We start from the raw sequence: 27,950 nt of genomic DNA, 5'->3' as shown, positions 1-27,950 counted from the left end.
TAATTTTATTTCTTTCGCAATTTTTATTTTCTATTACCATTGACTACTCATTCAATTCAATGATAATTTAACTGACACATCTTTAAACCAATTCGGAATGATGCTGCATTGGTTTCTTAATCAGTGTTGAATAAATTGTCATAAATATGCCAAGCCAGGATCCAGACAGTTCTAGAGAGAATACACAAATAACGACCAAGAATGTGTAAATGCGAATATCCATATTAAAAAAAATGTTCAAAAACAATTTAATAAAATCTTTATAGTTTTCAAAGAGGTTTAGGAAAGCCCAACCCATTTCTCGAGACCCTCCTGGTTACATGTATGGTTATTTCTATATCTGAAATAAACATACAATGCTTCGAGAATGAATTCATATAAGATAATAAACATGAAGAAAAACAAACATTTGCTAGTATTGCTACTATCATATATAAATAAGGGTTTCAATGTACAAAATTATCTCCATGGCCTTTCTTCGCCATGTATTCGTCGTAAAAGTAAAACATAAATTGCACAGTGAAATAACAAAAAGATGACTGGACCTCGAAATGATAGAGGGCACCTTGTGTATTAGACATTTTTTATAAAATTTGTTCGTTTAAACTGGGAAGATAGCTACATAATCAAGATAGCCATAAACTGTTCATAAAAGGAGATGGACTGACGTATTTGGATCCGTGATATTGGCATCACAAAGCTTTATAGTCTTTTCAAACAGGTGACAATGTTTAGTCTGCGAGGAAATAGAAAACACTTTACAGTCAATGATATATCCACATGCCTTCGCACAGTCAACTTTCGCTTTCAAACCATTACTGTGTATAAATTTTGATTTCAACGGCTGACTTGAAATGGCTCTACCGTAGAATGCTGTTCCATACTGCTGAAAAGTTGGAACACTTATGACGTCTCCTACAATGTAAATCTGAGTTTGTCTATTGTTTATCGTTACATTATTCAACTAACTTTACAAACACAAACGTGAGTTAGATCTTTGAAGAATTGGCACAAAGAGTTAAATCTCATACTTTATTTAGATATTGTGTTTACTTTGTAAGTTTTTAGTTATGTAACAATCCTTATTTTTAATCTTGTACTTAATTCAGAGGTTTCTCATGACCTGAAAGAAGCCATATAAAACTACAATATGATGAAAGAGGCTACGTGGGATATTTACGCAGCCATGTCCGATCAGATTATTGACGATAATTCAGATGCTCGTGTATAGAGAGTGTTCTTATGGCAAAGTAAGAATATTTCGCATAACTAGTAAACATTATTGTTTAGGGGACAGCGTGTGGGATTTTCTCGCTGCTTTGAGGACCCATTGTTGGCCATGGGCTGTTCTTTAGTCGGGTTGTTATGTCTTTGACAAGTTTCCCGTTTCTATTCTCTATTCTATATGTCAAAGTATGTTAAGGGGAAATATTAATTCTACAAGCATAGCTTTGATAGCTTCTGTCAAATATAATCACAACCTTTTTAGATTCAGTGAAATGTATAAGAACACATTTTGTATTGTCTATTGTTGACTGCTGTAATTTGACCTTTTGACTCTTTTTTTAGGTTTTTGTGTGGCGTTGGTTTTCTATCTTATAAACGCAAATGGTTTCGAAAGTAAAATGAAAACGAATGTTAAACATATTTCTAAAAAATGTGCAGAAAAATTTAGTCTTAAATGAAAGCGTACTAATACGATATATAGATAGCCTCCAATCTGCACCACACATTTGTGTCCAGTTCCCAAAACACGGTGTATTACATTCTGAATCGCTGACATTTGGATGTTTTGCAAGATCAAAGTATGGGTCATTACCACAATGGCACCATTGCCGAGACTGAAAAAGACAATTACGAGATTTAAAAAAAAAGACAAAAAGAATTATTTTTTTTGTGGTGAAAACTGTCTAACTTATAATATTTTATTTTTCAAGTACTTGCTTTATTTGAAGCTGGTATATTTTAAAGTGCTTCATTAGACTTCTATCATAGGAAAGTTTATTGATTGATCAGCTCTTCGATGTTTGTATTAGATTTGGAATTATTAAATATATGTCCACCGAGCATCACTGACGAGACATAAATGCGCATCTGGTGCAGTAACTGTCATGTTAATGTGATTTCTGCCACTGGGTTGATACCTCTGTTGGTGGACTGTTAGCCCCTGTCGGTATCATCAGCATAGTATCCAGTCTTTCGGTACTGGCATGAAAATATGGATATCTATTGTTTGATTGAAACTTTCTGTTATAAAATATTAGAAACTATCTTGAATTAAGGAATATATCGCCTTCATACAAAAGGTTCACTGTCCGGATTTGGTTATATTTTATTTTCCTTTTGGGTTAATCAGCTGTTAAACGTATGTATTGAGTTTTTAATATTTTAATATTTTGGTCTAGAGCATTAAAAGGCATTTATTGTTGAAAAGGCACATCTGGTGCAGTAAAATTGGTATCGTCAATGTTATTTTCATGATATCGTTCGGGACTCTACATCTTTTGGGTATCTTGTTCACAGACCTTTGCTCTTTTGTGCTCTAAATGTTTTTTTTATTGTTTGTCCAATGTTTTTAACTGATTGCTGCGTTCATAAATCGACAATATTAATCGAAGATATGTTTATAATGCTCAGTTAAAAACACATCTAGCAATGAATTCTACTCCTACTGAAGAAGAGAGATATGTTGATCCATATAAGCTATTTAGGAGTTTTGGTGTGATTGCAAATGAGGTTACCATCCAACAGAGTCCAAATGACTTGGATTGAAGCAATCATAGGTCAACATACAGCCTTGAATAATTAGCAAAATCCATACCGAGAAGCAATTCAAACGAAGACCTAATGATGGCCTCACTGTAACTTTTGGGCGATGAACAGACTTTCCGTTCATTTTATTTTTTATTTGCTTTTTGCATGTGTATGTCTAGTGATTTTGTGTCATTAATAAATATCCATATCCTTTATTCTTCCATATCGTCAAAATTATGTATGTGACTAATAGTCATTGAACCAGTTAAATGCGATACTCATTATGGATAATCACGACTTATAATGCAAAAGTGCATCATCTGCAGATTGGACACAAATTAAAACGCAATTCTAAAGGGGGGATTTTAAGAGACCATTATTAGCAGTCACGGACATTGTTTTATCGCTAAAATACATTAAGATGAACGATATCAAAGTTATTTTAAATGGATTATATAGAGGAAACTTGATTTTTTTTTCTTATTGAGGAAACTTTTAACGATAAAATTGGTTAGCATTTAATAAGAAAATTGCTTTTCATCAATACTTCCTAAATAATAAATAGAAAAAGGGGTCAAGGGCCTTATTTTCTAGAAAAATACAAAAAAACAGAAACTAATGACCTAGAAAATTCAATTTAGTTATCTGCCCTTGATTTTAAAAGCTTTTGTATGAAACTTTTTAAATACATATACCTTACCTAATTTTTTTATAATTTTATCTTAGAATTTCAAGTTTTAGATGTTTCAGGTGTATATTGAATGATACTTGGTAACATATTTTTAAACCGAAAAAGTAATTTTCCAACATGCCTACAAGGGATGCTAAAATAGATACCCAATCTACCTAAAATATCCCCACGAATTATTATAAGATTATCAGAAAAGCGTTCATGTTCAGTGTGGATGTTGCGTTGTATTTGGACATAAAATTATCACATTTAAATACCACGTGATTGTTTTCTGCAAATCAAATCATGGAAATACTACATGTATTATGAAACATCAATAACATGTAAATTTATGTAACAATTACCTGCATACCGGCATATTTAAACCCATCATCTGCGCATCCAAGTATACAGAAGTCTATAGTCAAGGTTAAAAAGTGTGTGCCTCTATATACATAAGGACACTTTCTGATTGGATCGGAATCTACAAAACAGCCTGTGTAATCTGCATGTCCTGAAAAAGTAAACTTTCATAACAGTTTCATTGTTTACTTTTTTTTATTTTATTCCTTCATAGCCCATACAAAATAAAAGTAAACGAGATATCACATCCTGATTTTTACGGTGATGTTGTTTATAGAGCCCGTAAACTTAGATACGATACGTGTAAACTTATTCTTTAAATAAAATTATTATGAAATTTGTCAATTTAACACTGCAATAAAATCTTTGAACATTGTTTGTATCGGTACAATCATTGATTTAGTTATCACGAAATCAAAACATAACGGTATATTACTGCTATACAGCTGTTACAATTTACAGTGCTACATTATGTCGATATTTATATTTTGGCATTGCAAACTGTTTGTGACATTTTGTTTAAATACATTGGATGTGTACTGATTGATATTTAAGTATTGAATAATCTTAGTCTTAAAGGTTATTAATTTAACATTGTAGTGATATTTTTTAACCTTGTATTTATCAGTCCCAACATTGCTTTTAGTTTTAGTTGTGTTAAACAAAACAAGACATTTGTTGCTGTCAAGTAATTAAGACTTATATAAAATTGTCCACCACCCTGTCGCCTCTTATATTGTCGTTATACACAAGGTCATGCTTTTCTCAAACTGAAAATGATCTATTTACACAACATCCGTTGTAGGTGTACTTATAATTGATATTTTAGTCTAGAAAAACATGTGTTTTGTTTTGTTGAAATTGTGCTTTCAATTAGCATTCACTTATTTCGGGCACTCTTAGGTCAGTTTTTTGTGTTTGTGCGTAGAACCAATTGAATAAGTCAAGCTCTTTATCCCTGATTTCAATAATTCGTGTTTATATTGTCCTGTTACACTCCTGTCCTAGGTTAGAATACACACATGTTTTACCCCGCCACATTTTTATGCACTTGTCCAAAGTCAGAAGCTTGTTATCCTGAGATTGGCTTTGGTAGCTGTGTGCAATTATTATTTTTCGTTCATTTTATGCCTGGGCCTTTTATTTCCTACTATACGGTATCAATTTCCCTCATTGTCAAGGCCGTACAGTAATATGTCGCTGTTTACAATTGCGTCCGTTAGTTTCTGGTGAAAATTTGTTTTCTCATTTCTGATCATATCATATGTTCTTCTTTATACCAGTAAAATTACTGTTTATATGTGCAAGCCCTAAACGCACATGACATAGTTGCCACTGTTTGTTAAGCAATTAGCACAGCAACACCAACATATCTTATTGACGAACAAATTTATATTATTAAAGGAGCACTAGCTACGAGATATACAAAACATTGAGATATGATTTTATTTTCTTCAATTAATGAAAGTGAAATTATAGTGAAATAATAATTCGCTTTCAGAAGCCAGTTTGGTTCAATTTTGTCAAAAAAAGCTTAGAAACATCGCTGATGAATTATTAACTTGCAAGTGAATTCGACCTCATTGAATCCGTATTCATATGAACTTCTATTTAACCCCTTAGCTAGAAATGGGTTACGCATGAATTAGGCGTGTTCAGTTATTACATGGAAAAGAATGTCAACATTGAAAGTGAAACAAGGATAAACCATTTCATTGACTAATTCGGTCCACAAAAACTAGTTATTATACAGGTAAAAACGATGATTAAGATATATGTTTAACCTTTAACATGAAATCAAACAGACCTAGAAAATTCCAATTGCACGAGTTCGCTATGTATTTTTATCTATGTTTATGTTTATATCGGGTTATATGACCGTCGGCAGTACTCTGAGGTCATCACGATGGTTAATTAGATGGCGTCTAGACTAAAATACACACGAAATGTTGATACATATTATCGAGCCTATTCATTGTCAATTGTTTATTTTAGACTTTCTATATATTCTGTTACCTCGTTCCTCAATTCATATAGTTCGTTGGATTATATTCTTAATCTGTTTATTTGTTCCCGAAGTAGGAGGATTATTCATCTTCAAACCGTATAAGAACTTCAAAATATCGTTATCATCGTTACTGTTCCATTTCTTACACGTATCTCGAACTGAACTGCAAGGTCATCACAAAACTGGAGAACATTTAAGGACAAACTTCATCTTGGACACAATTTTTGGCTAACCACAGAGTGAGTTACATTAATAACTTTGTATTTGATGCCCTCAAACCGTTCATCACATATTTGAACTCTTTATCCGTGATATACTGGAAACATCACCTTTATAATTGCAGCTTAATTTCGCGTTTTATGGACTGTGCTTTTATCTACATTTGACATTTCATAAATTATTACATCAATTCAACACATTGTAAAATTGTATTTCATTTTGTATTTTCAGCTTTTTACCATTTGTTAGATTGGTTCTTGATTAAAGTATCAGCACCTGATAGTCTTTTCTGCTTGAGCCCAATCGTCGGTTATACTTAATGGTCAGGCCATTACACTATACGTTGGATATACTTTTAAGTATGTTATAAATCAAATATGTGAATTTGAGTCAAATCAGTGAAAATTAATTTGACAGCTACTGCCCCTTTTAAATGAAACCACTAACGAGGTTCCTGAATAACAACAAAAATGTATGGAGTGTCTAAACTGGTATATTTATCGATTTAAATGTTCTACCATTTAACCTTGATTTATTTATTGTTGCTGTTTATCTTCACTCTCAGCACTATTGGCTTTTATATAAAATATCGTGGCGGTCAGTTTTTATTGGAAGAGGAAGCCAGAGTGCTCAGAGATATTTTCGGCAGGAAAACTGACAATCATAGTTAATTAAAATTGAGGTCAAACGACCTGCCACGAGCGGGGTTCGAACTCACAACTCCAGGTATAACACATATATATATATTGGGCACGCCCAAGCTGATCTCAAAAACCTTATAATCACAATCATAGACCACAACAAGGGTTGGTCAAGGGCCGAAAGACTTGCTCGGGAAAGGTTTTGGATAAGAACAGAGGGCATAAATGAAAAAACATAGAATGAGTCACTCATTTTCCCTACCATCACTCATTTTCCTGACATCATTTGTTTCCAGTTACTCCGGCTTCCTTACTTGACTCTTACAGTTTTAAGGATTCTTTTGGAATTTTTGGAATTTTACTAGTTTAAATACGAGGGTTCTTTTCATTTGGTAGGGATATACAAGTACGCATCGTCGTCCAACTTTTAACCTTAGCCCAAATTTACTATTATTTTTTCTTTTCATTATAAAACTGCTATTTATTTGGAATGATAAATACGCAGCCTCTGTTTGTCATATTTTACCAGCTTATATCGATCAGTGCTGTTCTTTTGGGAATGTATTTACACGCAGTTGTTGTAACATCTTAACTGACGTCATTTTGGAATTTTAAAGTTGTGCCATTTCATATCTATAATTTCTATTTTCATTTTAGGCATGTCTTTGAGTCGTTTTTTGGAAATTTTAGAAATTTATTAGCGTCTCTACATATGATGTTCGGGTGAAACTGTTTCACTTTTTTTATTGTTTAGAATTCAAGATTGCTATAGTTTAATAATCAGAATAGATTTATCTGATTCATTTTACATCGTGCTCATATTGATGAAGGATATCTGTTATCCGAAATATTTATAGTGACATTTGTTCGTTTATTGTCATTTTTTGGTGATGTTGTACCCTTTTAGACTGGTTATATATTATATTTTGTAGTGTACTGTATCATATTTATATGATCCATCGCCCCGTAAGATTTATCGTTGGCTATTATTCAGTCATTCTATATATATATATATATATATATATATACAAGTCTAAATTAAAAACAACGTTCAAACCTATGATTGCGTTGGATAAAAACCGCAATTTTTATACGTGTGCATGCAAAACAAATTTCTATGTAGAGGGGTCTAAATACAGCACAAACAACATTTTCCAAAAGACCAAATGAGAGAATAAGTATATTTTAACAAAACGCATTTGACTAGCAGGTCGAACAACTGATGTTCTTAAACCCTGCTGACTGCCATTGGCGATTGCCAAATAAACGGATCACCGATGTAATAAATGGATCTTAATTATAAATTTAATACTAAACAGAAAACAATAAACTTGCGGAAAAGATGGTATACCGCAAACAAAAGGTGCAAAGGTTTTTGTACACCATATCCGGATTTCGACAATTAATGTCTCTTCAGTGATGTTAGGAATCGAAACGGTATTTGGAAGGCCATATAATTTACCTCAATTTAGGATAAACTCTTAAATTTTGAAAGAGTCAAAATAGGATGAACGGAACAAAAACCCGAAGGCAAATATAATACAAGCCCAAACGAAAAAATATAAAAAAGTCTAAATTGAAAACAACGTTCAAACCTATGATTGCGTTGGATAAAAACCGCAATTTTTATACGTGTGCATGCAAAACAAATTTCTATGTAGAGGGGTCTAAATACAGCACAAACAACATTTTCCAAAAGACCAAATGAGTGAAAAAGTATATTTTAACAAAACGCATTTGACTAGCAGGTCGAACAACTGATTTTCTTAAACCCTGCTGACTGCCATTGGCGATTGCCAAATAAACGGATCACCGATGTAATAAATGGATCTTAATTATAAATTTAATACTAAACAGAAAACAATAAACTTGCGGAAAAGATGGTATACCGCAAACAAAAGGTGCAAAGGTTTTTGTACACCATATCCGGATTTCGACAATTAATGTCTCTTCAGTGATGTTAGGAATCGAAACGGTATTTGGAAGGCCATATAATTTACCTCAATTTAGGATAAACTTTTAAATTTTGAAAGAGTCAAAATAGGATGAACGGATCATATAAACCCGAAGGCAAATATAATACAAGCCCAAACGAAAAAATATAAACAAGTCTAAATTGAAAACAACGTTCAAACCTATGATTGCGTTGGATAAAAACCGAAATTTTTGTACTTGTGCATGTAAAACAAATTTCTAAAGAGAGGGGTCTAAACACAGCACAAATGACATTTTCCAAAAGACCAAATGAGTGAAAAAGTATATTTTAACAAAACGCATTTGACTTGCAGGTCGAACAACTGATGTTCTTAAACCCTGCTGACTGCCATTGGCGATTGCCAAATAAACGGATCACCGATGTAATAAATGGATCTTAATTATAAATTTAATACTAAACAGAAAACAATAAACTTGCGGAAAAGATGGTATACCGCAAACAAAAGGTGCAAAGGTTTTTGTACACCATATCCGGATTTCGACAATTAATGTCTCTTCAGTGATGTTAGGAATCGAAACGGTATTTGGAAGGCCATATAATTTAACTCAATTTAGGATAAACTCTTAAATTTTGAAAGAGTCAAAATAGGATGAACGGATCATATAAACCCAAAGGCAAATATAATACAAGCCCAAACGAAAATATATAAACAAGTCTAAATTGAAAACAACGTTCAAACCTATGATTGCGTTGGATAAAAACCGCAATTTTTATACGTGTGCATGCAAAACAAATTTCTATGTAGAGGGGTCTAGATACAGCACAAACAACATTTTTCAAAAGACCAAATGAGTGAAAAAGTATATTTTAACAAAACGCATTTGACTAGCAGGTCGAACAACTGATGTTCTTAAACCCTGCTGACTGCCATTGGCGATTGCCAAATAAACAGATCACCGATGTAATAAATGGATCTTAATTATAAATTTAATACTAAACAGAAAACAATAAACTTGCGGAAAAGATGGTATACCGCAAACAAAAGGTGCAAAGGTTTTTGTACACCATATCCGGATTTCGAACACTTAATGTCTCTTCAGTGATGTTAGGAATCGAAACGGTATTAGGAAGGCCATATAATTAACCTCAATTTAGGATAAACTCTTAAATTTTGAAAGAGTCAAAATAGGATGAACGGATCATATAAACCCGAAGGCAAATATAATACAAGCCCAAACGAAAAAATATAAACAAGTCTAAATTGAAAACAACGTTCAAACCTATGATTGCGTTGGATAAAAACCGCAATTTTTATACGTGTGCATGCAAAACAAATTTCTATGTAGGGGGGTCTAAATAAAGCACAAACAACATTTTCCAAAAGACCAAATGAGTGAAAAAGTATATTTTAACAAAACGCATTTGACTTGCAGGTCGAACAACTGATGTTCTTAAACCCTGCTGACTGCCATTGGCGATTGCCAAATAAACGGATCACCGATGTAATAAATGGATCTTAATTATAAATTTAATACTAAACAGAAAACAATAAACTTGCGGAAAAGATGGTATACCGCAAACACAAGGTGCAAAGGTTTTTGTACACCATATCCGTATTTCGACAATTAATGTCTCTTCAGTGATGTGAGGAATCGAAACGGTATTTGGAAGGCCATATAATTTACCTCAATTTAGGATAAACTCTTAAATTTTGAAAGAGTCAAAATAGGATGAACGGAACAAAAACCCGAAGGCAAATATAATACAAGCCCAAACGAAAAAATATAAAAAAGTCTAAATTGAAAACAACGTTCAAACCTATGATTGCGTTGAATAAAAACCGCAATTTTTATACGTGTGCATGCAAAACAAATTTCTATGTAGAGGGGTCTAAATACAGCACAAACAACATTTTCCAAAAGACCAAATGAGTGAAAAAGTATATTTTAACAAAACGCATTTGACTAGCAGGTCGAACAACTGATGTTCTTAAACCCTGCTGACTGCCATTGGCGATTGCCAAATAAACGGATCACCGATGTAATAAATGGATCTTAATTATAAATTTAATACTAAACAGAAAACAATAAACTTGCGGAAAAGATGGTATACCGCAAACAAAAGGTGCAAAGGTTTTTGTACACCATATCCGGATTTCGACAATTAATGTCTCTTCAGTGATGTTAGGAATCGAAACGGTATTTGGAAGGCCATATAATTTACCTCAATTTAGGATAAACTTTTAAATTTTGAAAGAGTCAAAATACGATGAACGGATCATATAAACCCGAAGGCAAATATAATACAAGCCCAAACGAAAAAATATAAACAAGTCTAAATTGAAAACAACGTTCAAACCTATGATTGCGTTGGATAAAAACCGCAATTTTTATACGTGTGCATGCAAAACAAATTTCTATGTAGAGGGGTCTAAATACAGCACAAACAACATTTTCCAAAAGACCAAATGAGTGAAAAAGTATATTTTAACAAAACGCATTTGACTAGCAGGTCGAACAACTGATGTTCTTAAACCCTGCTGACTGCCATTGGCGATTGCCAAATAAACGGATCACCGATGTAATAAATGGATCTTAATTATCAATTCAATACTAAACAGAAAACAATAAACATGCGGAAAAGATGGTATACCGCAAACAAAAGGTGCAAAGGTATTTGTACACCATATCCGGATTTCGACAATTAATGTCTCTTCAGTGATGTTAGGAATCGAAACGGTATTTGGAAGGCCATATAATTTACCTCAATTTAGGATAAACTCTTAAAATTTGAAAGAGTCAAAATAGGATGAACGGATCATATAAACCCGAAGGCAAATATAATACAAGCCCAAACGAAAAAATATAAACAAGTCTAAATTGAAAACAACGTTCAAACCTATGATTGCGTTGGATAAAAACCGCAATTTTTATACGTGTGCATGCAAAACAAATTTCTATGTAGAGGGGTCTAAATACACCACAAACAACATTTTCCAAAAGACCAAATGAGTGAAAAAGTATATTTTAACAAAACGCATTTGACTAGCAGGTCGAACAACTGATGTTCTTAAACCCTGCTAACTGCCATTGGCGATTGCCAAATAAACGGATCACCGATGTAATAAATGGATCTTAATTATAAATTTAATACTAAACAGAAAACAATAAACTTGCGGAAAAGATGGTATACCGCAAACAAAAGGTGCAAAGGTTTTTGTACACCATATCCGGATTTCGACAATTAATGTCTCTTCAGTGATGTTAGGAATCGAAACGGTATTTGGAAGGCCATATAATTTACCTCAATTTAGGATAAACTCTTAAATTTTGAAAGAGTCAAAATAGGATGAACGGATCATATAAACCCAAAGGCAAATATAATACAAGCCCAAACGAAAAAATATAAACAAGTCTAAATTGAAAACAACGTTCAAACCTATGATTGCGTTGGATAAAAACCGCAATTTTTATACGTGTGCATGCAAAACAAATTTCTATGTAGAGGGGTCTAAATACAGCACAAACAACATTTTCCAAAAGACCAAATGAGTGAAAAAGTATATTTTAACAAAACGCATTTGACTAGCAGGTCGAACAACTGATGTTCTTAAACCCTGCTGACTGCCATTGGCGATTGCCAAATAAACGGATCACCGATGTAATAAATGGATCCTAATTATAAATTTAATACTAAACAGAAAACAATAAACTTGCGGAAAAGATGGTATACCGCAAACAAAAGGTGCAAAGGTTTTGGTACACCATATCCGGATTTTCGACAATTAATGTCTCTTCAGTGATGTTAGGAATCGAAACGGTATTTGGAAGGCCATATAATTTACCTCAATTTAGGATAAACTCTTAAAATTTGAAAGAGTCAAAATAGGATGAACGGATCATATAAACCCGAAGGCAAATATAATACAAGCCCAAACGAAAAAATATAAACAAGTCTAAATTGAAAACAACGTTCAAACCTATGTTGCGTTGGATAAAAACCGCAATTTTTATACGTGTGCATGCAAAACAAATTTCTATGTAGAGGGGTCTAGATACAGCACAAACAACATTTCTCAAAAGACCAAATGAGTGAAAAAGTATATTTTACCAAAACGCATTTGACTAGCAGGTCTAACAAATGATGTTCTTAAACCCTGCTGACTGCCATTGGCGATTGCCAAATAAACGGATCACCGATGTAATAAATGGATCTTAATTATAAATTTAATACTAAACAGAAAACAATAAACTTGCGGAAAAGATGGTATACCGCAAACAAAAGGTGCAAAGTTTTTTGTACACCATATCCGGATTTCGACACTTAATGTCTCTTCAGTGATGTTAGGAATCGAAACGGTATTTGGAAGGCCATATAATTTACCTCAATTTAGGATAAACTCTTAAATTTTGAAAGAGTCAAAATAGGATGAACGGATCATATAAACCCGAAGGCAAATATAATACAAGCCCAAACGAAAAAATATAAACAAGTCTAAATTGAAAACAACGTTCAAACCTATGTTGCGTTGGATAAAAAACGCAATTTTTATACGTGTGCATGCAAAACAAATTTCTATGTAGAGGGGTCTAGATACAGCACAAACAACATTTTTCAAAAGACCAAATGAGTGAAAAAGTATATTTTAACAAAACGCATTTGACTAGCAGGTCGAACAACTGATGTTCTTAAACCCTGCTGACTGCCATTGGCGATTGCCAAATAAACGGATCACCGATGTAATAAATGGATCTTAATTATAAATTTAATACTTAACAGAAAACAATAAACTTGCGGAAAAGATGGTATACCGCAAACAAAAGGTGCAAAGGTTTTTGTACACCATATCCGGATTTCGACACTTAATGTCTCTTCAGTGATGTTAGGAATCGAAACGGTATTTGGAAGGCCATATAATTAACCTCAATTTAGGATAAACTCTTAAATTTTGAAAGAGTCAAAATAGGATGAACGGATCATATAAACCCGAAGGCATATATAATACAAGCCCAAACGAAAAAATATAAACAAGTCTAAATTGAAAACAACGTTCAAACCTATGATTGCGTTGGATAAAAACCACAATTTTTATACGTGTGCATGCAAAACAAATTTCCATGTAGAGGGGTCTAGATACAGCACAAACAACATTTTCCAAAAGACCAAATGAGTGAAAAAGTATATTTTAACAAAACGCATTTGACTAGCAGGTCGAACAACTGATGTTCTTAAACCCTGCTGACTGCCATTGACGATTGCCAAATAAACGGATCACCGATGTAATAAATGGATCTTAATTATAAATTTAATACTAAACAGAAAACAATAAACTTGCGGAAAAGATGGTATACCGCAAACAAAAGGTGCAAAGGTTTTGTACACCATATCCGGATTTCGACACTTAATGTCTCTTCAGTGATGTTAGGAATCGAAACGGTATTTGGAAGGCCATATAATTTACCTCAATTTAGGATAAACTCTTAAATTTTGAAAGAGTCAAAATAGGATGAACGGATCATATAAACCCAAAGGCAAATATAATACAAGCCCAAACGAAAAAATATAAACAAGTCTTAATTGAAAACAACGTTCAAACCTATGATTGCGTTGGATAAAAACCGCAATTTTTATACGTGTGCATGCAAAACAAATTTCAATGTAGAGGGGTCTAGATACAGCACAAACAACATTTTCCAAAAGACCAAATGAGTGAAGAAGTATATTTTAACAAAACGCATTTGACTAGCAGGTCGAACAACTGATGTTCTTAAACCCTACTGACTGCCATTGGCGATTGCCAAATAAACGGATCACCGATGTAATAAATGGATCTTAATTATAAATCTAATACTAAACAGAAAACAACAAACTTGCGGAAAAGATGGTATACCGCAAACAAAAGGTGCAAAGGTTTTTGTACACGATATCCGGATTTCGACAATTAATGTCTCTTCAGTGATGTTAGGAATCGAAACGGTATTTGGAAGGCCATATAATTTACCTCAATTTAGGATAAACTCTTAAATTTTGAAAGAGTCAAAATAGGATGAACGGATCATATAAACCCGAAGGCATATATAATACAAGCCCAAACGAAAAAATATAAACAAGTCTAAATTGAAAACAACGTTCAAACCTATGATTGCGTTGGATAAAAACCACAATTTTTATACGTGTGCATGCAAAACAAATTTCCATGTAGAGGGGTCTAGATACAGCACAAACAACATTTTCCAAAAGACCAAATGAGTGAAAAAGTATATTTTAACAAAACGCATTTGACTAGCAGGTCGAACAACTGATGTTCTTAAACCCTGCTGACTGCCATTGACGATTGCCAAATAAACGGATCACCGATGTAATAAATGGATCTTAATTGTAAATTTAATACTAAACAGAAAACAATAAACTTGCGGAAAGGATGGTATACCGCAAACAAAAGGTGCAAAGGTTTTTGTACACCATATCCGGATTTCGACACTTAATGTCTCTTCAGTGATGTTAGGAATCGAAACGGTATTTGGAAGGCCATATAATTAACCTCAATTTAGGATAAACTCTTAAATTTTGAAAGAGTCAAAATAGGATGAACGGATCATATAAACCCGAAGGCAAATATAATACAAGCCCAAACGAAAAAATATAAACAAGTCTAAATTGAAAACAACGTTCAAACCTATGATTGCGTTGGATAAAAACCGCAATTTTTATACGTGTGCATGCAAAACAAATTTCTATGTAGGGGGGTCTAAATACAGCACAAACCAAATGAGTGAAAAAGTATATTTTAACAAAACGCATTTGACTAGCAGGTCGAACAACTGATGTTCTTAAACCCTGCTGACTGCCATTGGCGATTGCCAAATAAACGGATCACCGATGTAATAAATGGATCTTAATTATAAATCTAATACTAAACAGAAAACAATAAACTTGCGGAAAAGATGGTATACCGCAAACAAAAGGTGCAAAGGTTTTTGTACACCATATCCGGATTTCGACAATTAATGTCTCTTCAGTGATGTTAGGAATCGAAACGGTATTTGGAAGGCCATATAATTTACCTCAATTTAGGATAAACTCTTAAATTTTGAAAGAGTCAAAATAGGATGAACGGATCATATAAACCCGAAGGCATATATAATACAAGCCCAAACGAAAAAATATAAACAAGTCTAAATTGAAAACAACGTTCAAACCTATGATTGCGTTGGATAAAAACCGCAATTTTTATACGTGTGCATGCAAAACAAATTTCCATGTAGAGGGGTCTAGATACAGCACAAACAACATTTTCCAAAAGACCAAATGAGTGAAAAAGTATATTTTAACAAAACGCATTTGACTAGCAGGTCGAACAACTGATGTTCTTAAACCCTACTGACTGCCATTGACGATTGCCAAATAAACGGATCACCGATGTAATAAATGGATCTTAATTATAAATTTAATACTAAACAGAAAACAATAAACTTGCGGAAAAGATGGTATACCGCACACAAAAGGTGCAAAGGTTTTTGTACACCATATCCGGATTTCGACACTTAATGTCTCTTCAGTGATGTTAGGAATCGAAACGGTATTTGGAAGGCCATATAATTTACCTCAATTTAGGATAAACTCTTAAATTTTGAAAGAGTCAAAATAGGATGAACGGATCATATAAACCCGAAGGCATATATAATACAAGCCCAAACGAAAAAATATAAACAAGTCTTAATTGAAAACAACGTTCAAACCTATGATTGCGTTGGATAAAAACCGCAATTTTTATACGTGTGCATGCAAAACAAATTTCCATGTAGAGGGGTCTAGATACAGCACAAACAACATTTTCCAAAAGACCAAATGAGTGAAAAAGTATATTTTAACAAAACGCATTTGACTAGCAGGTCGAACAACTGATGTTCTTAAACCCTACTGACTGCCATTGACGATTGCCAAATAAACGGATCACCGATGTAATAAATGGATCTTAATTGTAAATTTAATACTAAACAGAAAACAATAAACTTGCGGAAAAGATGGTATACCGCAAACAAAAGGTGCAAAGGTTTTTGTACACCATATCCGGATTTCGACACTTAATGTCTCTTCAGTGATGTTAGGAATCGAAACGGTATTTGGAAGGCCATATAATTAACCTCAATTTAGGATAAACTCTTAAATTTTGAAAGAGTCAAAATAGGATGAACGGATCATATAAACCCGAAGGCAAATATAATACAAGCCCAAACGAAAAAATATAAACAAGTCTAAATTGAAAACAACGTTCAAACCTATGATTGCGTTGGATAAAAACCTCAATTTTTATACGTGTGCATGCAAAACAAATTTCCATGTAGAGGGGTCCAGATACAGCACAAACAACATTTTCCAAAAGACCAAATGAGTGAAAAAGTATATTTTAACAAAACGCATTTGACTAGCAGGTCGAACAACTGATGTTCTTAAACCCTGCTGACTGCCATTGGCGATTGCCAAATAAACGGATCACCGATGTAATAAATGGATCTTAATTATAAATTTGATACTAAACAGAAAACAATAAACTTGCGGAAAAGATGGTATACCGCAAACAAAAGGTGCAAAGGTTTTTGTACAGAAAATCCGGATTTCGACACTTAATGTCTCTTCAGTGATGTTAGAAATCGAAACGGTATTTGGAAGGCCATATAATTTACCTCAATTTAGGATAAACTCTTAAATTTTGAAAGAGTCAAAATAGGATGAACGGATCATATAAACCCGAAGGCAAATATAATACAAGCCCAAACGAAAAAATATAAACAAGTCTAAATTGAAAACAACGTTCAAACCTATGATTGCGTTGGATAAAAACCGCAATTTTTATACGTGTGCATGCAAAACAAATTTCTATGTAGGGGGGTCTAAATACAGCACATACAACATTTTCCAAAAGACCAAATGAGTGAAAAAGTATATTTTAACAAAACGCATTTGACTAGCAGGTCGAACAACTGATGTTTTTAAACCCTGCTGACTGCCATTGACGATTGCCAAATAAACGGATCACCGATGTAATAAATGGATCTTAATTATAAATTTAATACTAAACAGAAAACAATAAACTTGCGGAAAAGATGGTATACCGCAAACAAAAGGTGCAAAGGTTTTTGTAAACCATATCCGGATTTCGACACTTAATGTCTCTTCAGTGATGTTAGGAATCGAAACGGTATTTGGAAGGCCATATAATTTACCTCAATTTAGGATAAACTCTTAAATTTTGAAAGAGTCAAAATAGGATGAACGGATCATATAAACCCGAAGGCATATATAATACAAGCCCAAACGAAAAAATATAAACAAGTCTAAATTGAAAACAACGTTCAAACCTATGATTGCGTTGGATAAAAACCGCAATTTTTATACGTGTGCATGCAAAACAAATTTCCATGTAGAGGGGTCTAGATACAGCACAAACAACATTTTCCAAAAGACCAAATGAGTGAAAAAGTATATTTCAACAAAACGCATTTGACTAGCAGGTCGAACAACTGATGTTCTTAAACCCTGCTGACTTCCATTGGCGATTGCCAAATAAACGGATCACCGATGTAATAAATGGATCTTAATTATAAATTTAATACTAAACAGAAAACAATAAACTTGCGGAAAAGATGGTATACCGCAAACAAAAGGTGCAAAGGTTTTTGTACAGAAAATCCGGATTTCGACACTTAATGTCTCTTCAGTGATGTTAGGAATCGAAACGGTATTTGGAAGGCCATATAATTTACCTCAATTTAGGATAAACTCTTAAATTTTGAAAGAGTCAAAATAGGATGAACGGATCATATAAACCCGAAGGCAAATATAATAGAAGCCCAAACGAAAAAATATAAACAAGTCTAAATTGAAAACAACGTTCAAACCTATGATTGCGTTGGATAAAAACCGCAATTTTTATACGTGTGCATGCAAAACAAATTTCTATGTAGGGGGGTCTAAATACAGCACAAACAACATTTTCCAAAAGACCAAATGAGTGAAAAAGTATATTTTAACAAAACGCATTTGACTAGCAGGTCGAACAACTGATGTTCTTAAACCCTGCTGACTGCCATTGGCGATTGCCAAATAAACGGATCACCGATGTAATAAATGGATCTTAATTATAAATTTAATACTAAACAGAAAACATTAAACTTGCGGAAAAGATGGTATACCGCAAACAAAAGGTGCAAAGGTTTTTGTACACCATATCCGGATTTCGACAATTAATGTCTCTTCAGTGATGTTAGGAATCGAAACGGTATTTGGAAGGCCATATAATTTACCTCAATTTAGGATAAACTCTTAAATTTTAAAAGAGTCAAAATAGGATGAACGGATCATATAAACCCGAAGGCATATATAATACAAGCCCAAACGAAAAAATATAAACAAGTCTAAATTGAAAACAACGTTCAAACCTATGATTGCGTTGGATAAAAACCGCAATTTTTATACGTGTGCATGCAAAACAAATTTCCATGTAGAGGGGTCTAGATACAGCACAAACAACATTTTCCAAAAGACCAAATGAGTGAAAAAGTATATTTTAACAAAACGCATTTGACTAGCAGGTCGAACAACTGATGTTCTTAAACCCTGCTGACTGCCATTGACGATTGCCAAATAAACGGATCACCGATGTAATAAATGGATCTTAATTATAAATTTAATACTAAACAGAAAACAATAAACTTGCGGAAAAGATGGTATACCGCAAACAAAAGGTGCAAAGGTTTTTGTACACCATATCCGGATTTCGACAATTAATGTCTCTTCAGTGATGTTAGGAATCGAAACGGTATTTGGAAGGCCATATAATTTACCTCAATTTAGGATAAACTCTTAAATTTTGAAAGAGTCAAAATAGGATGAACGGATCATATAAACCCGAAGGCAAATATAATACAAGCCCAAACGAAAAAATATAAACAAGTCTAAATTGAAAACAACGTTCAAACCTATGATTGCGTTGGATAAAAACCGCAATTTTTATACGTGTGCATGCAAAACAAATTTCTATGTAGAGGGGTCTAAATACAGCACAAACAACATTTTCCAAAAGACCAAATGAGTGAAAAAGTATATTTTAACAAAACGCATTTGACTAGCAGGTCGAACAACTGATGTTCCTAAACCCTGCTGACTGCCATTGACCATTGCCAAATAAACGGATCACCGATGTAATAAATGGATCTTAATTATAAATTTAATACTAAACAGAAAACAATAAACTTGCGGAAAAGATGGTATACCGCAAACAAAAGGGGCAAAGGTTTTTGTACACCATATCCGGATTTCGACACTTAATGTCTCTTCAGTGATGTTAGGAATCGAAACGGTATTTGGAAGGCCATATAATTTACCTCAACATAGGATAAACTCTTAAATTTTGAAAGAGTCAAAATAGGATGAACGGATCATATAAACCCGAAGGCAAATATAATACAAGCCCAAACGAAAAAATATAAACAAGTCTAAATTGAAAACAACGTTCAAACCTATGATTGCGTTGGATAAAAACCGCAATTTTTATACGTGTGCATGCAAAACAAATTTCTATGTAGGGGGGTCTAAATACAGCACAAACAACATTTTCCAAAAGACCAAATGAGTGAAAAAGTATATTTTAACAAAACGCAATTGACTAGCAGGTCGAACAACTGATGTTCTTAAACCCTGCTGACTGCCATTGACGATTGCCAAATAAACGGATCACCGATGTAATAAATGGATCTTAATTATAAATTTAATACTAAACAGAAAACAATAAACTTGCGGAAAAGATGGTATACCGCAAACAAAAGGTGCAAAGGTTTTTGTACACCATATCCGGATTTCGACAATTAGTGTCTCTTCAGTGATGTTAGGAATCGAAACGGTATTTGGAAGGCCATATAATTTACCTCAATTTAGGATAAACTCTTAAAATTTGAAAGAGTCAAAATAGGATGAACGGATCATATAAACCCGAAGGCATATAAAATACAAGCCCAAACGAAAAAATATAAACAAGTCTAAATTGAAAACAACGTTCAAACCTATGATTGCGTTGGATAAAAACTGCAATTTTTATACGTGTGCATGCAAAACAAATTTCCATGTAGAGGGGTCTAGATACAGCACAAACAACATTTTCCAAAAGACCAAATGAGTGAAAAAGTATATTTTAACAAAACGCATTTGACTAGCAGGTCGAACAACTGATGTTCTTAAACCCTGCTGACTGCCATTGACGATTGCCAAATAAACGGATCACCGATGTAATAAATGGATCTTAATTATAAATTTAATACTAAACAGAAAACAATAAACTTGCGGAAAAGATGGTATACCGCAAACAAAAGGTGCAAAGGTTTTTGTACACCATATCCGGATTTCGACAATTAATGTCTCTTCAGTGATGTTCGGAATCGAAACGGTATTTGGAAGGCCATATAATTTACCTCAATTTAGGATAAACTCTTAAATTTTGAAAGAGTCAAAATAGGATGAACGGATCATATAAACCCGAAGGCAAATATAATATAAGCCCAAACGAAAAAATATAAACAAGTCTAAATTGAAAACAACGTTCAAACCTATGATTGCGTTGGATAAAAACCGCAATTTTTATACGTGTGCATGCAAAACAAATTTCTATGTAGAGGGGTCTAAATACAGCACAAACAACATTTTCCAAAAGACCAAATGAGTGAAAAAGTATATTTTAACAAAACGCATTTGACTAGCAGGTCGAACAACTGATGTTCTTAAACCCTGCTGACTGCCATTGACGATTGCCAAATAAACGGATCACCGATGTAATAAATGGATCTTAACTATAAATTTAATACTAAACAGAAAACAATAAACTTGCGGAAAAGATGGTATACCGCAAACAAAAGGTGCAAAGGTTTTTGTACACCATATCCGGATTTCGACAATTAATGTCTCTTCAGTGATGTTAGGAATCGAAACGGTATTTGGAAGGCCATATAATTTACCTCAATTTAGGATAAACTCTTAAATTTTGAAAGAGTCAAAATAGGATGAACGGATCATATAAACCCGAAGGCAAATATAATACAAGCCCAAACGAAAATATATAAACAAGTCTAAATTGAAAACAACGTTCAAACCTATGATTGCGTTGGATAAAAACCGCAATTTTTATACGTGTGCATGCAAAACAAATTTCTATATAGAGGGGTCTAAATACAGCACAAACAACATTTTCCAAAAGACCAAATGAGTGAAAAAGTATATTTTAACAAAACGCATTTGACTAGCAGGTCGAACAACTGATGTTCCTAAACAAGGGTGACTGCCATTGGCGATTGCCAAATAAACGGATCACCGATGTAATAAATGGATCTTAATTATAAATTTAATACTAAACAGAAAACAATAAATTTGCGGAAAAGATGGTATACCGCAAACAAAAGGGGCAAAGGTTTTTGTACACCATATCCGGATTTCGACACTTAATGTATCTTCAGTGATGTTAGGAATCGAAACGGTATTTGGAAGGCCATATAATTTACCTCAATTTAGGATAAACTCTTAAATTTTGAAAGAGTCAAAATAGGATGAACGGATCATATAAACCCGAAGGCAAATATAATACAAGCCCAAACGAAAAAATATAAACAAGTCTAAATTGAAAACAACGTTCAAACCTATGATTGCGTTGGATAAAAACCGCAATTTTTATACGTGTGCATGCAAAACAAATTTCTATGTAGGGGGGTCTAAATACAGCACAAACAACATTTTCCAAAAGACCAAATGAGTGAAAAAGTATATTTTAACAAAACGCATTTGACTAGCAGGTCGAACAACTGTTGTTCTTAAACCCTGCTGACTGCCATTGGCGATTGCCAAATAAACGGATCACCGATGTAATAAATGGATCTTAATTATAAATTTAATACTAAACAGAAAACAATAAACTTGCGGAAAAGATGGTATACCGCAAACAAAAGGTGCAAAGGTTTTTGTACACCATATCCGGATTTCGACAATTAATGTCTCTTCAGTGATGTTAGGAATCGAAACGGTATTTGGAAGGCCATATAATTTACCTCAATTTAGGATAAACTCTTAAATTTTGAAAGAGTCAAAATAGGATGAACGGATCATATAAACCCGAAGGCATATATAATACAAGCCCAAACGAAAAAATATAAACAAGTCTAAATTGAAAACAACGTTCAAACCTATGATTGCGTTGGATAAAAACTGCAATTTTTATACGTGTGCATGCAAAACAAATGTCCATGTAGAGGGGTCTAGATACAGCACAAACAACATTTTCCAAAAGACCAAATGAGTGAAAAAGTATATTTTAACAAAACGCATTTGACTAGCAGGTCGAACAACTGATGTTCTTAAACCCTGCTGACTGCCATTGACGATTGCCAAATAAACGGATCACCGATGTAATAAATGGATCTTAATTATAAATTTAATACTAAACAGAAAACAATAAACTTGCGGAAAAGATGGTATACCGCAAACAAAAGGTGCAAAGGTTTTTGTACACCATATCCGGATTTCGACAATTAATGTCTCTTCAGTGATGTTAGGAATCGAAACGGTATTTGGAAGGCCATATAATTTACCTCAATTTAGGATAAACTCTTAAATTTTGAAAGAGTCAAAATAGGATGAACGGATCATATAAACCCGAAGGCAAATATAATACAAGCCCAAACGAAAAAATATAAACAAGTCTAAATTGAAAACAACGTTCAAACCTATGATTGCGTTGGATAAAAACCGCAATTTTTATACGTGTGCATGCAAAACAAATTTCTATGTATAGGGGTCTAAATACAGCACAAACAACATTTTCCAAAAGACCAAATGAGTGAAAAAGTATATTTTAACAAAACGCATTTGACTAGCAGGTCGAACAACTGATGTTCTTAAACCCTGCTGACTGCCATTGGCGATTGCCAAATAAACGGATCACCGATGTAATAAATGGATCTTAATTATAAATTTAATACTAAACAGAAAACAATAAACTTGCGGAAAAGATGGTATACCGCAAACAAAAGGTGCAAAGGTTTTTGTACACCATATCCGGATTTCGACACTTAATGTCTCTTCAGTGATGTTAGGAATCGAAACGGTATTTGGAAGGCCATATAATTTACCTCAATTTAGGATAAACTCTTAAATTTTGAAAGAGTCAAAATAGGATGAACGGATCATATAAACCCGAAGGCATATATAATACAAGCCCAAACGAAAATATATAAACAAGTCTAAATTGAAAACAACGTTCAAACCTATGATTGCGTTGGATAAAAACCGCAATTTTTATACGTGTGCATGCAAAACAAATTTCTATGTAGAGGGGTCTAAATACAGCACAAACAACATTTTCCAAAAGACCAAATGAGTGAAAAAGTATATTTTAACAAAACGCATTTGACTAGCAGGTCGAACAACTGATGTTCTTAAACCCTGCTGACTGCCATTGGCGATTGCCAAATAAACGGATCACCGATGTAATAAATGGATCTTAATTATAAATTTAATACTAAACAGAAAACAATAAACTTGCGGAAAAGATGGTATACCGCAAACAAAAGGTGCAAAATTTTTTGTAAACCATATCCGGATTTCGACAATTAATGTCTCTTCAGTGATGTTAGGAATCGAAACGGTATTTGGAAGGCCATATAATTTACCTCAATTTAGGATAAACTCTTAAATTTTGAAAGAGTCAAAATAGGATGAACGGATCATATAAAACCGAAGGCAAATATAATACAAGCCCAAACGAAAATATATAAACAAGTCTAAATTGAAAACAACGTTCAAACCTATGATTGCGTTGGATAAAAACCGCAATTTTTATACGTGTGCATGCAAAACAAATTTCTATGTAGAGGGGTCTAAATACAGCACAAACAACATTTTCCAAAAGACCAAATGAGTGAAAAAGTATATTTTAACAAAACGCATTTGACTAGCAGGTCGAACAACTGATGTTCTTAAACCCTGCTGACTGCCATTGGCGATTGCCAAATAAACGGATCACCGATATAATAAATGGATCTTAATTATAAATTTAATACTAAACAGAAAACAATAAACTTGCGGAAAAGATGGTATACCGCAAACAAAAGGTGCAAAGGTTTTTGTACACCATATCCGGATTTCGACAATTAATGTCTCTTCAGTGATGTTAGGAATCGAAACAGTATTTGGAAGGCCATATAATTTACCTCAATTTAGGATAAACTCTTAAATTTTGAAAGAGTCAAAATAGGATGAACGGATCATATAAACCCGAAGGCAAATATAATACAAGCCCAAACGAAAAAATATAAACAAGTCTAAATTGAAAACAACGTTCAAACCTATGATTGCGTTGGATAAAAACCGCAATTTTTATACGTGTGCATGCAAAACAAATTTCTATGTAGAGGGGTCTAAATACAGCACAAACCAAATGAGTGAAAAAGTATATTTTAACAAAACGCATTTATATATAGGTTTGAACGTTGTTTTCAATTTAGACTTGTTTATATTTTTTCGTTAGGGCTTGTATTATATTTGCCTTCGGGTTTATATGATCCGTTCATCCTATTTTGACTCTTTCAAAATTCAAGAGTCTATCCTAAATTGAGGTAAATTATATGGTCTTCCATTTACCGTTTCGATTCCTAACATCACTGAAGAGACATTAATTGTCGAAATCCGGATATGGTGTACAAATTTTTGCATCTCATGTTTGCGGTATACCATTTTTTCCGCAAGTTTATTGTTTTCTGTTTGGTAATAATTTAATGATAAGATCTGTTTTGTAACATCTTGTGATCCGTTTATTTGGCAATCGCCAATGGCAGTCAGTAGGGTTTAAGAACATAAGTTGTTCGACCTGCTAGTCAAATGCGTTTTGTTAAAATATACTTTTTCACTCATTTGGTATTTTGGAAAATGTTGTTTGTGCTGTATTTAGACACCTCTACCAAGAAATTTGTTTTGGATGCACACGTATAAAAATTGCGGTTTTTATCCAACGCAATCATAGGTTTGAACGTTGTTTTCAATTTAGACTTGTTTATATTTTTTCGTTTGGGCTTGTATTATATTTGCCTTCGGGTTTATATGATCCGTTCATCCTATTTTGACTCTTTCAAAATTCAAGAGTCTATCCTAAATTGAGGTAAATTATATGGCCTTCCAAATACCGTTTCGATTCCTAACATCACTGAAGAGACATTAATTGTCGAAATCCGGATATGGTGTACAAATTTTTGCACCTCATGTTTGCGGTATACCATCTTTTCCGCAAGTTCATTGTTTTCTGTTTGGTAACAATTTAATAATAAGATCTGTTTTGATACATCTTGTGATCCGTTTATTTGGCAATCGCCAATGGCAGTCAGAAGGGTTTAAGAACATCAGTTGTTCGACCTGCTAGTCAAATGCGTTTTGTTAAAATATACTTTTTCACTCATTTGGTCTTTTGGAAAATGTTGTTTATGCTGTATTTATACCCCTCTACCAAGAAATTTGTTTTGCATGCACGCGTATAAAAATTGCGGTTTTTATCCAACGCATTCATAGGTTTGAACATTGTTTTCAGTTTAGACTTGTATATATATATATATATATATATAAGTCTAGAGATTTGCACAACGATACTAATATAAGATGGTATTATACGAAGATGTTGTTAATAAATCGTGTTGACAAATATTTCGGCTTAACAAATAGCCTTCTTCAGTGTCAATAATTTTAACAATACCAGTGATTACTCCTTTACAGCACTGTATCATTCTGAATTTATTTTTATTAATCCGACCTCTTTTCGTTTTAGTTGTTTTGTTTTGTCTTGATATATTTGGGTTTCTTTTTGTCTTAAGATGGCTCGGGTGTCTTCCTCCATCTTGGATTTTGAAGTAGCAGATAACAATTGGTCTAGATCTTTTATGATATGTGCAAATTTTGAGAGTAGTATGTAATTTATGTGTAAGACATATTCATGTTAATATAGAAAATTATGTGTTTTATCATATTTACGGCTTCATTTTCTAAAAAACCACTATATTTTTGTTTGATTCATTTTTTTTTTTCAACTTTGCCACATAAGGAGAGATAACTCAGATAAAGTAATTTTTATATAGAAAGAGTTGTGAATTTACCTATTTTAATAGGTAGCAAGAAAACAAGTCCGGTGACCCCATATTTTCTTTTTCTTATCTGAAAGCATGTTAAAAGAGCTATCTTTTAACATTTTATCTTAAAATTCTATGGTATAGTTTTCTTTTTATCACACAAAATTGGATTTTCCATGCATAATCTATACAAAATCAGACAATTTTGCACAATCTGTAGCGTGAAAAAAAGTCCGGTGACCCATTCTTTTATTATATTTTGGTAAAAAACATGATAAAAACTACATTTTGAAAAATTATTAAAAAATTCTATGGATTCTAATTAAGACCCCCTATCCATCTTAAGTTTACTTTTTGTTTCTTTGTTTTGAGAGAAGATATATAATATTCTTATATAACGTTTTTATATACGAAACGACCCTTTTAGCATCACATTTAATTGTAATTTCTTAACAACAACAAAATCATTAATGATTTGATGCTTGTGAAGTACGAAAACAAAAACATCATAATGAAAATAAAACATAACCACCCCCACCCCATCCCTTAAAGTTAAATAGTCGTTCCCCAAGCCTTCCCTTGGCTGATTAACGTTGCGCGTAACAAGAAATACGAGCAGATTTTAGTTTAATTTTCCTACCTGCAAATCAACCTGTTCAAATTGAAACACCAAAAACACCAGTTCAATTAGTCTATGCATGACACATCTATATCTGAAACAAACAACAATAAAACTGAAATACTGTGTCCGTGCTGTTCGTTACTTGTTCATTTAGTAAGATTCAACGAGTTGTTTTAATTGATATACAATTGTTCTATGGTGACCCATTTCATCCTTTTGGACGATAGACAGTCGTTCAAGTCTTACCGCGGGGTTGAGTCACCAATAGTACAATCCAATCAAATCGGTTTTGAATCATATACATGTATGAAATAAACTTTCAATGATATTTTTAATCGCATTGTAATAATTACGGGTAATTCATTTATATCCATGTTAACACGGTTAAAACATGATCTTTGTCTTGCCAACACCAGCCACTGAAAAGAATAAAACATGCATAACATGTATTGTTTCCCTTCACGATGAATTCGTGATATTGTCGTCATTTTCTTTAATGTGTTTAATGCATTCTAGTGGAGGAATGTCCGTTTGTTTGGTGTAAATTTTAGAAATTTTTAGAATTTTTAATTTTGCTAGCAAATGAGTCAAACT

General features: G+C 33.1%; 2 long non-coding RNA genes across 2 annotated transcripts in view; one reads left to right on the top strand and one right to left on the bottom strand.

The window, feature by feature from the left end:
* The window catches only part of LOC127716175 (uncharacterized), a 151,609-nt gene that overhangs the window by 107,641 nt on the left and 16,018 nt on the right, over positions 1 to 27,950 (top strand). The window lies entirely within an intron of this gene.
* LOC127716176 (uncharacterized) lies at positions 233 to 27,440 on the bottom strand. The gene is made up of 4 exons (XR_007988796.1): positions 27,375 to 27,440; positions 3,790 to 3,938; positions 1,694 to 1,841; positions 233 to 915 (listed from the first exon to the last, which is right to left on the bottom strand). It is a non-coding gene; the product is annotated as an uncharacterized LOC127716176 (long non-coding RNA).

The sequence above is a fragment of the Mytilus californianus genome, unplaced genomic scaffold (assembly GCF_021869535.1).
Source record: "Mytilus californianus isolate M0D057914Y unplaced genomic scaffold, xbMytCali1.0.p SCAF_9, whole genome shotgun sequence".
Classification (NCBI taxonomy): domain Eukaryota; kingdom Metazoa; phylum Mollusca; class Bivalvia; order Mytilida; family Mytilidae; genus Mytilus; species Mytilus californianus.
The sequence above is the reverse complement of the archived record's forward strand: the minus strand, read 5'-3'. Positions and strand labels throughout refer to the sequence as shown.